Source organism: Epinephelus lanceolatus, chromosome 4 (assembly GCF_041903045.1).
Source record: "Epinephelus lanceolatus isolate andai-2023 chromosome 4, ASM4190304v1, whole genome shotgun sequence".
NCBI lineage: Eukaryota > Metazoa > Chordata > Actinopteri > Perciformes > Serranidae > Epinephelus > Epinephelus lanceolatus.
The window spans coordinates 46,257,124-46,270,754 of NC_135737.1; the positions used below are offsets into that span (position 1 = coordinate 46,257,124).

Consider the following 13,631-nt stretch of genomic DNA (forward strand, 5'->3'; position numbering starts at 1 on the left):
AAGACAAACCATGATGGCTATTGTGAGTTTTGTTTTGTTTTTGTCAACTTTGAATGAAGTGCGTTTTATGATAATAAAATAACTGTTTATTTGAATGGAGTCTGGTGGGCTTGGTGATAGCAATTCCGACAATTTTCACATTGCGTCACTTGCGCGAGTTTAAACGCCAGAATATTTTGTGTAAACTCGCTTCAAAAGCACAAATAACTTGCCTCATGCGTGCGTGAAATCGAATACAGGTCTTCTGGCAGTACCTCCTCAGCACCATACGTCCATGAAGGATCTCAGTGCTGATTGGCTAAAGCTGTGCAAACTGGTGGCTACAGCCAGTCAGCATTCAGCAAGTTCATATTTTTTAGCTATTGTGAAAAAGTGTAAGATGTGATCGCTTCATTCACCCTGCTTAATTTCGCATATTTCGTGTCATTCGTGTTGCGACCATCGCACCGCGCAGCAGGAATTTGCTAATTGCGTCTTCACATTGATTTTACATGTAATTCACTTGCAAGAATTGTTGTACTCGTGTTCGGCGTTACCACAACATCAGTGACAAAAACAAACACTTTGAGTGGACGTGCATTAACAGGGTGCAGCTGACCCAAGTGGTTAGACTGCAGCCTTTTTCAAAGCTGCCCGCTGCAGCAATCTCACTCAATACTGGACCAGTTTCAACACCTGTTGTTCCAATTAGTCAATCAGACACAAAAACATGCAAGGTCCAGGTTGAAAAATCCAAAAGTTACCTTGTAACACTACAGACTGGGGTCCATGTGTTGAGCACTACATGTGGTCAGCTTTAAGCTGCCAGTATATATGCCTAAAGAAGTTCTTGTTGTATGGCCCCACCGCACACCTTTCCGACATCAGATTGTTTACACCCACTTCACATGGGAAGATGTGAGGGTTTGAACTTCTCTCTTTCCTCATTCTTCACACAACTACTTCCATCACTTTTCATGTGAACAACTGAGAACAACACCATGAATTTCTCCAGGAGAGACTGTCTGAGGATGCGCTCCATTATCTCAAATTCAACATGACCTACTCGTTATATTTTGACACTTGGGCAGAAGCCCCCTGCATTATTTAAGTGACACAGTAGGCAGCCTTTTGAATTGTGTCTTGACGCAGAACAGGTCGCTGTTAAGTCACATGACTAATGCCGGGTTCAGACTACACTACATTTTGTCCATTCTGACAGTCACTATGTCAGATTAGGTGATTATGGAGTCATTAAATCTTGCTGTGACTTGGCCGACAGACATGACAGACTACTAGAGCTTGAACGCATCACAATGTAATTCAGTGCAACTCCATAAGCTGTTAAGACCCAGACACACCAAACCGACCTCAGAGAACTAGCAGCAATAAACCAGTGTTCTGCCAATAAATCAGTGGGCTCATTAGATGCTCCAGTGTTCACATGTCCAGGCCCCAAACTCTCACCCAGATCAGGCTTTCTCTTGTTCCTACCAATCATCCAACAGCTCATCCACCTCCATCACACTAGAGGCATTCCTAACAACAAGCCCCCAGTTAAAGGGACATTCGGTGTTTTCTTTTTTCCCCTATCCCTCTCCATAGTGGCATCATTATAAGAGCCTATTATGGCGTTACAGAGGCCGACTCACAGACTAAATGCCTTGTTTCTGTCCGCCATGGGAGCCTTCTATAGAGCCGCAACTCCCTCCTTCAACAGAGAGGCCCCTTCATCATGCTGCCCTCCTCCTCCTCCTCCTCCTCTCATCCTCCTCACTCTCTTCTCCCTCAGACACAGACAAGCCTTTATCTGCCCATCATGTGCTCGCTCTCTCTTTCTCTTTTTTCTCCAGCCTGACCCTGTTTTTCACAGCGAACAGGCATGCCGGTTAGGATTTGGGGGGGAACACACACACACACACACACGCAGAGCAAGAGGGGAAAAGGCTGATTTGGAAAGCCAGCTAAATATTTTATCCATGGCCACGCTATCTGTCTGTGTAGCTTAATACCGATTTGATGTTATCTCCTAAGTCTTTCCAGCAGAGGGTTTTTTTCATATTTTATTTTCTGATCAAATAATCTCTTCATATCTGCTGTGCAACATCTAAACTGTGCACCATGTCATCTCGTTGTCTTTTCTCTAGCTCTGTGGCTAGTAGACGTGTAGACGTTGGACTGTAACGTCCAGCCAATGATTGGTTCGAGGAAAAAGACCACCACAATAAAGAAAAATCAACCGCAGAGCTGCACCATTTGGATATTTGCACCAAACTGTTGTTTTTGTGAAGCAATTCATCATTTGGTCTAAAAAACCCCAAGAAATCTTCTATTATAGTTTCTCAGAGCACAAGATGACATCTTCAGATCATCTTCAGATCACTCAGATCACTTGTTTTACCAACAATCCAAAAAGGCAGCAGTCAACCTGCAGCTCCTGTGTTCAGTGAGCTAAAGTTACTGTTTTTTTCAATGGAGTCTGGTGGGTTTGACATGAGCAAAGATGGGGAACCGAAGCCGTTAAAGCGGTGAAAATATTCTCAATATAGCGTACACTTAAGCTGATATTGATTTTTTTTTTTTTTTTTTTGGTGGCTAAGATGCGTTTTGTTGCTGCTTCAGAAATTTCAAATGTCAAATTAACTCAAAACTCAAAAACTGTTGACTTAACATAAAAACATGTCAAGGTCGCAAGGGATGAGTTTTTATGTCAAGTAAGCATAAAGTTTTTATGTCATTTTCATAGTCCAAGACATTTGCGTAGACTTTACATTAAAATTTTGTGTCATGGATGGATTCGGGGTCTACGGTGCAGACAAAACTATGAACTAAACAAATGTGTCTTCAGAGAGACGATTTAATTATGACAGGAACAAAGGGTGAAGTCAGGTGACATAGTATAAAGAGTGAGAAAGTCCACATGGGGCTCAGGTTGGAGGATGGATCAACCAAACACAGGCCTTTCACTCAGGACACTGCTGTTTGTGTCTCGCCTGAAACCCAAAGTTGATATGACAAATTTTAAACCAAACCATGTTTTTTTTCTAAACATAACCACATAGTTTTGTTGCCTATACCTCACCCATGTTGTTTCTGTGCGTAACTGTGTTAATCACGTGTTTAAACCACAACCGTTAATGCAAATGCCTGTCACAGCTCTAGCAGTCATGTATGTAGTTTACTGAGTCACTGCAAACGACCTATTCTGTCATTAACTAAGTATTTCACTGCTGCAAAGACAGTCTTTTCATAAAACTGGGCTGTCTGTGCAGTAGAAAGATACAAATACTTTTGAAATTGGTGCTACATGACCAGAGAGAACAGAAAAAAAGGGTGGTGGCATTCACTTTGGCTCAAGAGGTAGAAAACCTGCAATTACCTGAATGCACTGCGCTACAGACCAATAAACACTCCCATCGGCAGGTGACGCAATACAAGTTGGTTTTGGCCGGCCCATCAAGAAAAAAAAGGCCCTATGGAGAGAGGGGCGTCTCTATGTCTCAATCTGCTTCTATACTCTTTGTATCTGAGTTGGCGGGCAAATGAAAATGAGGAAGTACAATCTGTAGTTCAAGTTTTTTGTAGGCCAACACGGAGGGTAGCGTCACATTGGTTCCCTCATCAAAAAGCACAACAGATTTTTCCATTGGATTTTAAAATTAAGACAATAAGCTCTATGACAAAAAAACATTTATGATAATTACACTTTTGTTCAGCAAGATAATCTTCACAAATGAAAACCACTTTTATGATTTTTGAAGCATAGATGCAATCACCAGAAGTAAACAGCTAGCATTAGGCTATAAACGAGCTACATCATGGTCCCATGACTTCAATGTCACCTCCACAACTAGGTTGTAAAGCCATGTTTGGCATGATGACGTTCTGTAGTCCTATTTAGCCACTTGATAGCAACCGCCTTTTTTAAGACACAAAAGCTTCTAAATTCAAAGTGGGGAACAATCCGACAGCCCATTGGTCCGACATCCCATTGTTCCGACCATATTAAACCCATTGTTCCAAAGTCCTGTTGTTCTGAAATCATCATGATGCCCTGTGGTTAAGGTTTGGTTAGGTTGAGGCACAAAAACCACTTGGTTAGGGTCAGGAAAAGATCATGGTGTGGGTTAAAACTAAAAAGAAAGTGGCAAACACATAAGCTGTGAGCCTGCTTCGCCTCAAGCCTTTCCCAGCTGACCCAGAGCCAGTCGCGGCGCACCATCAAGGCAGAAATACGCCCACCGGGAGCCGTTCAGCACCGCGGAGAGCTCCCCACACAACCCCAACCCCAGAGTTAATAACAGGAGGTTATGGTGTTTCACTCTCTTCTCTCTTTGACACTTGTATCTCGACCAGTAGCCTACTTTTGTTGTGTTTGCTGATCCTCTATGGTACACAAATACACTATAGCCTAGTATAATTACATATCGGAACAACGGGACGTCGGCCTAATGAGAGGTCGGAACAATGCTACGGCACCGGGGAACAAAACTTGAAAGTCTCTTCAGCTTGTATTAACCACAGACCTTATTTCAGACATCTTACCAAAAACACATTCAAAAAAACCCAAGATGAGGGAACTGGGAGTGAAAAAATCCAAGCTCATTTCCGGGTTTTAGGACCCATTCCTGCAGCACTCTTTTACTGCTGCCAATTTTCCAAAACATATGTTTTTACATCTTTCAGGCAGCCAGTGGCTTTCCTCCACTTCTCTGCAGTATCAAAAAGCAACTTGCAAAGACTTGAAATCTCCTGGAGCTGCATCATCCATCACAGTGAACACCATCATGTCAGAATTATGACACCGTTATGTGGTAATGAATCGCAGACTTTCACAACGTGTCTGCCTTTGCCACAGAACAATGAGATATATGTGACAGTGGATTACATAACTCGCGCTGATTTTCTTTGCATATTGGAAAAAAACCCTGTAAACTAAAACAAAACTAGAATTACAGCCTGCAGTTGTATGCCTCCGCACACACTTCCAGTTTCTCTTACACTTTACATCCATGTCTGTGAAAACATGGATGCTTCACACACAGAAGATCTATACAATCAGCACAGTTTCAAGATTAGAGTCACCAATTCAGTATCTGACCAAATGTCTCCCCTTCTGTTCCTGAGATATGACGTTGAAGAATGGCCAGAAAAGTGTTTTTGCAGAAAACTTCACTTCATCATTTTATCCTGTTAGACTTTTGTGTAACATTTTGTTGTTTTGTGAGGTCACAGTGACCTTTGATCTTCAACCACCAAATTCTAATCAGTGTATTCTTCAGTCCAAATGGACATTTATATCAAATTTAAAGAAATGTCCTTGAGATATCATGTTCACAAGAATGAAACAGATGCAAGGTCACTGTGACCTTTGACCAAGAAAATCTCATCAGTTCATTGCTGAGTCCAAGTGGATGTTTGTACCAAATTCAGAGAAATTCCCTCAAGACGTTCATGAGAATGAGAGCAATGCAAGGTCACAGTGACCTTCAGTTTTAACCACCAAATTTGAATCAAATCATTGTTGAGTCAAAGTTGGCATTTTTGCCAAATTTGAAGAAATTCCCTCGAGGCGTTCATAAGATATCAGGTTGACAAGAATAAGATGGATGCAAGGTCACAGAGACCTTTGACTATGAAAATGGAATCTGTTCATCATTGAGTCAAAGTGGACATTTGTGCCAAATTTGAAGAAATTCGCTCAAGGCGTTCTTGAGATATCGCATTGATGAGAATGGGAAGGATCCAAGGACAGCCCAAAACCATAATGCCTCCAGCTATGGCATAAAAAGTAAGTCTAAAAATAAGTGCTTTGCAGAATGATCACACAAGTCAATGGGCTAAACACTGAAAACCACCAGTGTGCAGTGTTTCCTGCAGTAAAACAAAGATCACCTCAGCTGACTCCATAAACATTTATTACATTTTTTATGAAATAAAACATTAACCTTCAGGAGCAACTTCACTGGTGTGTTCAGTGACTGTTGTTTAGGCTCATCTAGCTTCACTGATCACAAGTCTGCAGAAAAGGCCATATGAAGGAAAACTTCACATTCTGTTAACCCTTCACGGGGATGAAGTGAATTATTTCCACACGTTGGTTTCATGTGTTACATGGAATTTACAAACCCCTCATGATGTGCATGTGATGTGAAGAGAGTGGAGGAAAGTGTTGCTTTACATTACTGAACAATTTCCTCCTTGTCTTGCCACAGCAGACGCCATGTTTGATGTCTAAACAACCATTTTCCTCCATGTGCTCAGCGGATTTTTCATGGTTAGCTGGTGTGCACATGATGTTGAATGCCCCCCTCACCATCACCCCTCACCTGCTTTCTCAACTCCATGTTTGTCCACTGAACTCTAATGTCTCGTCTTTTCCCTCCAGTCTTTTTCTTCTAATTTGCCTCCATTGTTCATCTGCCTCCTGTCTTTGTCCCCTGACTCCTTTCCTCCTTTCATTCATCTCCTCTCCTCCTTAAAACGTCTCCCTCCCTCTCCTCTCATTTCATCATCCTTTACTTCTTTTGTAATTTAATGTCTTCCCATTTTACGTCTTTGTCCCCATATTCCTTTCTTTTCCTCCACTTGTCTACCCCTGTCATCATCTCCTTTTATCTCCCTGTTAAATGTGTCCTCCTTCACCTCCTCTTAATTCTTTCTCCTACTCCTTTCATTTCCTGTCTTCTTAACCTCTTGTTTTAATTCTCTTCTCCTCCTGAAGTTGTCCCCGTCCTCTTTCTTCTTCTCTGTACAAGCACTTCTTTTTGTCTACTCTGCTCTCTGTCAGTCTCTTCTACTTTAGAATATATCCTTTCTTCCTCTTTACATCCTCTTTTTTCTCCTCACCATTTTTCCCAGTTTCAATCTCTCCCCTTTTCTGCTTTCACTTGTCCACCTTCCTCCCATCCTTCTTTGTCCGCTTGCTGTTTTTCTTTCTTGTCTTCCTGCACATTTCCATTAATTTTGTCTCCTTTCCTCCCCTTAATGTCTTCGATATTCATCTCCTCATGGTCTTTTCTCTGTTGTTGTTTCTCATTTTTTTAAATTACATTGAATCCTCCCATTCTCAGTCTTTGTCCCGCCTTTCCTTTGTATTTGTACCTTTCCTTTCTTTTCCCTTTGAGTCCATCATCCATCCTTTGCTCGTCTTCCTTCCTTTCCTGTCATGTCCCTCTTTATACTCTCCTCCGCTCACCTGCCTTTTATTGTTCTAACATCACACTCTTATTCTCTTGTTCTTCCTTAATTTGTCTCGTCTGTATTTTATGTCCTTCCATCTTTCCTGTCTCTGCTCATCCCCTCCTCGTCCTTTTGCCCTTTAACTCTTTTGATATTTTAACATTTGGCTTTACTTATTCATATTTTTTGAACAATTGGAACGAATGAAAATGATAATAATAATAATAATAATAATAATAATAATAATAACAAAACCACCAATTCCCCCCTTTTCACCTGACCTTATTGAAAATCCTCTGTACAGGGTTCTCACATATTTCCATGGACAAACTCTCAAGACTTTTCCATGACGTGACCCATGATAAAAGTTTTTTTGGGAAAGACTGGCCTAGTTACGGTACTTTCTACACACGCAGAAGAGTCTCACTTACCGTGACAAACGCTGCCACACTAAGTTGCATATAAACTTTACATTTAGAAGCGTAAGACTTGGCCGGTATAAGTCCTGGAAAATGAGAACTGTGCAAGTTTTCCATTTGTATCAAGCATCAAATAAGTTGTTTAAGTTCATTTGTCTTACTTGACATTGCACGTCCTTCAATGGCGACTACTGAGCATCGCAGTGTTGATACTGAAACGATATATCGTGCAGCCCTACGTTAACGCTTAGTAGAGCTACGTTACGTCAACAGCTAACTAACCGTTGTTACATTATGTGGAAGGTTATCCCCTGAAGATTACGGTAACAACTAATTTCATTACAACAAAATTCCAAATTTTTCAAAGATTTTTGCTAATATCATGACTTCTCCAGGCCTTGAAAATGAGACTGTGAAATTCCATGACTTTCCAGGTTGTCCATGACTGTGGGGACCTTGTATATAATAGAGTTTATAGCCTTCCTTTTGTCACAATCTGAGCGAGCTGCTCATTTGATGATGGTGATAGAACAAAGAAATGACTTGTATTACTTGTTATTATTTGTTATATGAGTTAAGCATGAACAAATATTCTGATTGTTTGTCATTCAAAGACCAAGAAATGCTCAGTATCCTACATACTAGTGATGTTACTGATGTTTGGGGTCAGCCCAATTGCTAGAATGTGCTGACCCCAAATGTACGTATCATATCAACATTTCCAAAGTGTCATAGTGTATGAGCTGACTTTGCCATTGGGGGATGGAGGTGAGATGCCTGGGTGACACACAGACCACTGTTCAAGACCAACAAACGACAAAACAGGTTGTGTTTTAGCCAATCATCGCTGTGTCTTCCAGCAGCTTTTACCCGACCTGTCACTGTATTCCCAGCGGAGATTATGCCGCCAAAACCTGACGTTTTAAGCCAAAACATGATCTTTTCTGAGCCATAATAAGGTGTAACCACACGTTACAAAAAACGTAAGGTTTTTATGTATCCACTACATCATAATCTGCAGCTGGTTTGTAGAAACATACAACTCCATCATTTTTTCTGGTGATTGGATTGTTGGAGCAATAATACTCCATTTCCCGCAAAATTAGCATGTACACATTTTTGTTAAAGGCACGGGTAAATCAGAGTGTCACGTTTGGCGTCAGAGACGGAAAACAGGTCAGTAAACAGTAGAAAGCAGCATGGAGGCCAGTGGAAACTTTGTGGTGGTAACTTCTTTTTATACATCTCTTAATTATTCAGTCTTTCTTATAAGTTTGGTGCAGACTAATTTGGATTGATGTTTGAGCGCTGATTGGGCAGAGACTGACGGTACAGAGTCATTTGACCAGGGTGTGAATGCTGATTGTAACATACATTGTATATTAAAAAAACAGATGTTAGCGGGTGATAGCGTGGAGCGGAAAAGGGGGCAAAGACCACAAAGAAGTTGAACTCCCTGCAAGAAATCTTATGGATAAACTGTTACCAAATTCCAATGGGAGAAACCCAAATAGAGTTTTTCACTCACTCTTACAGAGCAGGTAAAGTTTCCATAATTTACAGCTGAGGTCAGAAGTCATGTTTATAAGCAACTCTCATCAAATACCCTTAGGGTAACTAAGTAACTAATTACTGATTACTAATTCACTCACCTACTGTACTTCAGTACAATTTTAAGGTACTTCTTACATTTGATGCTTCTTCATACTTCTGCTCTATATTTTGGAGACACATTTATTTTACAGCTAATTAGCTAGGCTACTTTTCAGGTGAATGTTTTGTTAGGTAAGTTTTATTATTTCTTTGCCTCCTCATCTTCTGTTTGGCTGTCTCCAACTCAGCAACATTTTACACATGAGAAATGGTATATAACAAACTCTAATGTATTTGTGAACTGATTTAAGTGTTTATTAATGATTTTTTTTTGTCCCACTGTGTGTCTGTTCCAATGTGTGTTCACTGAATGCTATAGGAAGGAGTCTTGCCTAGCCTCTGTAGGACCCAACTTGGAGGGCCTTGTCCTTCCAAAGAAGCATCCTTGACTTTGAGAAGCACCAGTTGATCGTTGCCTTGTCTTACCAGTCGATATTTTGTGATACCGGCCATTAAAAATACAAACTGCCCCACATGAGAGGTGTTTGATTCATTTTTATGCACTCTGGCATCTTATTACCCTTTTAAAAGTTTATTTTATTTTCCACATTAATGGCGTATTGTAATGTTAAAAAATAGTAGTAGTTGTTAGAAATTAGTATTGAGTAGAGACAGAATTCTTTGCAACTGCTACCGTTCAAAATGAGAGGATTTTGAGGTGCTTGTACTCGAGTATTTCCATTTTATGCTACTTTATACCTCTACTCCTACATCTCACCTACATTGTACATTTTATTCCACTAAATTTATTTGTCAACTGTAATACTTAGATTAACTTAGATTAATAATACAAAGCATAATCAACTAATAAATGAAGTATATTTACAGATTAAACTACTCAGCAGTATATAAAGCATTTAAAATGAGCTCAACTTTTAGCTGCTGCCTGCAACATTAACAGAAAATGTGTGTGGACCCAAAACTTGTTTTGATCAGTGATATTGTACTATTTTCGAGGGCTTTAATGCGTGAACTAAATGACCTTTTAAATTATTATTATTAGTCCTATTATTATTTTCAAAAATATACATACAGCCTATTTAGATCTCGTCATAAAACATTTGGGGCTGAAGCCTCGGAAGTTCATGCCGAACAATGCCACTGGAACAAGTTGTAACTGGTGACAAATACTGAATGAATAAACCCTTTAAATGACCTTAAATGTGCGCACAGCTGTTTAAATAGATGATGGAGTGGATTGTGAATGCTTAAAAACTTTTCCTTCACCCTCCTCCCATGCTCCATCTTTGTCCTTTTTACTTCTTTCTTTCTTTACTTCCTCTCCTCCTCCTGTCTTCCCTCTAATTCATCTCCTCTCATTTATTTTATTTCTCCCTTTAAAACTCCCCTGCTTTCCTCCTCTCCTGTCATCTCTCCCCCTCTCCTCTCCTCTTCCCTTTGTTATGCTAAAGGAAGCCGCTGCTTGAGCTGCGCGAGACACACAGAGACGCTTTTAAAGGAGGAGAGAAGAGCGCTCGAGCTCTTCTTCTTCTTCTGTTTTTTTTTTATATATCCGTCTAAGCTCCAATAGCGTGTGTGCGCCGCGGACAAGGAACATAATTCTAATGAGAAGGAGGGAGGGAGGCGCGCTCCCGAGGCTGAGGGGGAGGAGGAAAGGAGGAGGAGGAGGAGGGGAGGAAGCCAGTCAGCCATTCAGCCGCGCGCGCATGCTCGAGACAGCAGGTGCCCGAGCCCCCGTTAAAGAAAAAAAAAAACCTAATTTGCATTGCTAATGAGCTCCTCTGAGCCTCCTCCCCCTCCATTTTGGGGGGCAAAAAAAGCCTCTAATATGGCGACATGTTTTTATTCCTGTACTCCTTTTCCTCTCCTTCCAAAAACACAACAAAGATCAAATAATCCTCTTGGTGATTTTATGGTTATCAGAGAATATTTTGCAAATTTTGCAATAACAATAATAAAATGTAATAATAAAATGTAATAGAAACATCAAAGGAGAAGGTCACTGACTTCACAGCTGATTGGACCCTCACACTGTAGCAATATTACATAAAACACAACAGCCACTTTTCATTATGTGTGTGAGCAGATTCATTTGGGTTAATGAGCCAGTTTAAAGGTGTTTTTCACCATCAGATTTACAAGCGGGAACAATAGAGACTGAGTGTGACGCCACGGGGAGACGAGTCAGCCCGGCCGTCCATGCAAAGAGCGTTAAATGATCGATTAATCAGCCAATCAAGAGGGATGCTAGTAATAATCGATGGTGATAAAAGAGCAGCGAGGGAAGGGGGCTCATGGAGGGCTTTGACATCAACATCAACAACAACAACAACAACAACAACAGAGAGGAGGGGGCTCACACTGAATACCTCATTGAGCAAAACAAGTGAAGCGCCAAATTCCCAACAAGCAGCCCCCTTGTCTATTGTGGGGGGAGAGAGGAGAGAAAAGAGGCTAACACACTCCTCCCTCCAACCCTCCAACCTCCTTATAGAAATGATTCTGCAGCACAACAATAATAATAATGATAATAATAATAATGTTTTATTGTAAACAGAAGCATGTTTCCTGCTTTTTCCGCGCTGACCTCGTTTACATCTCACACATGGACGCCAGGCTGTGATTATGATGTGATTTCAGTCTGTCTGTCGCCATGTGCGTGCGTTTTTACACGCGCTTCGTCGAAAATGGCTGAGAGACCCTCGCCCCCCCTCCCGCCCCCCTTTTCTGTCTCTGTCTCTCTGCGCGCGCATTGTAGCTGTAATATCCTCAGCTTTATTACCCTGTTGTTTTTCTTATTATTCTCATTATAAGGGCGCATAAACAACTTCATGCACCTGTGCATTTTTGGTGTTATTCTGCAAGACTGAACGCGATGAAAACACACATACATGCACACACGCACTTATGAACAGATGACAGGCTCACATGTCAGATGCACAGAGGCAGATTTAACGGTGACCGTTTGTCTGCCCCCGAGCGCAACAAACGCCCCTATACAGCATGGAAATATAGAGAAATCATACAGCAGCTGCACGCGTGCTGCAGGGATGTTCTAACAACTCCACATGAGATTCAAAGCTCCCTGTTGAGCCTCACATGAACACTGAAACATATGAAACACACAGTGTTTGTCTCTGTTGCTCAATGAACGGCGCACAGAAACACACAAAGCAGACGCTCACAGCGGAGCCAGTCTGTGTGACTGATCCGAGCCATGTGACTGACTAAATCATGAAATTTACATTTTCTGTCATTTTCTTTAATGTCTCGCCCCCCCTGGTTGCTTCCAGAAGCAACGAATTTTTGGGCACCACCACCACCACCGCGCGCAGCGTCGCCAAACAACAGCCCCGTTCATTGTCCCCCTCCGCCACTCTCTCCGTCTCCTCGCGCACACCGGAGACCCTCCAACCACGACAAAAACAAGCCCCCTCTTGCACACCCACACCACCACCACAATCCCCAGTCAGTATAACCTCACCGCTCCTACTACTACTACCACCACCAGGTTAATTTGACCGTTAACGGCTAATTACCCGCCAGCTAATCGCCATTAAACGCGACCTGTAGCCTCCAACTGCAACCGACGGGGCGAATAAAACGGTTCATTTCAAAGAGGTGAGAGGGGAAATAAATAATGAATCAAAGGCAGAGATGGATGCAAACAGCAGGGAGATGATGAAAGAAGAGAATAGATAAATAAAACGAGCCAAACAAACCTCCTTTTCGTGCGCGTAAATCCGTTTCCAAGCGCGTGGAGAGAAAGGTAATAAGCTTGTTGTGTTGGACGGGAAAAGACGCTGCCGGGGCTAAATCCTACCAGCCATCCTCTCTCTCTCTCTCTCTCTCTCTCTCTCTCTCTCTCTCTGTCTCTCTGTCTGTGTGTGTGTGTGAGAGAGAGTATGTGTGTGGAGGTCTCTCTCTCACTGTCTGTCTCTCTCGCTCCTTTGCGCGTCTCAGTCGAGGTCTCTCTCTCCCTCCCCCCTTCTCCCTCTCTTTCTTAATATCTCTCTCTCCGACAATTGTGAGGGATGGATTTGGCGCGAGGGGTCTCGTAGCTAGACGTTGGCAGGTCCCACACGCGCGCACCGCACACACACACACACACACACACACACACACACAAACACGTACGCACGGGACGCCTTCTACTTCGCCGCTCACTCCCCTATGGTTGCCCCTAGCAACTGTGAAGACCATCACCAGCCCCGCCCCTCGCCTCACCATACCCCAGATCCCCCCCCACCCCTTCCCTAAAATTCATCCCCCAGTTAAGAGGGTTAAGAGAAAAATTATCTTCCAGGGGGTTAATTTGTGAACGGAGCACGCGCTTTTCATACGCGCTCAAAAGAAAAAAAAGAAGAAGATGGAGTGAAGAAGATGAGAGAGAGAGAGTCAGCACTCGTCTGAGCGCCAACAGCTTACAACTCTCCC

General features: G+C 42.1%; 1 protein-coding gene across 1 annotated transcript in view; it reads right to left on the reverse strand.

The window, feature by feature from the left end:
- LOC117259699 (uncharacterized) overlaps positions 1-13,395 on the reverse strand; it is a 56,205-nt gene extending 42,810 nt beyond the window's left edge. The window contains exon 1 of the mRNA XM_033631324.2: positions 12,917-13,395. The gene's annotated coding sequence lies outside the window, so the exon portion shown is untranslated. The remainder of the gene's footprint in view (positions 1-12,916) is intronic.
- Positions 13,396-13,631: the final 236 nt, after the last annotated feature.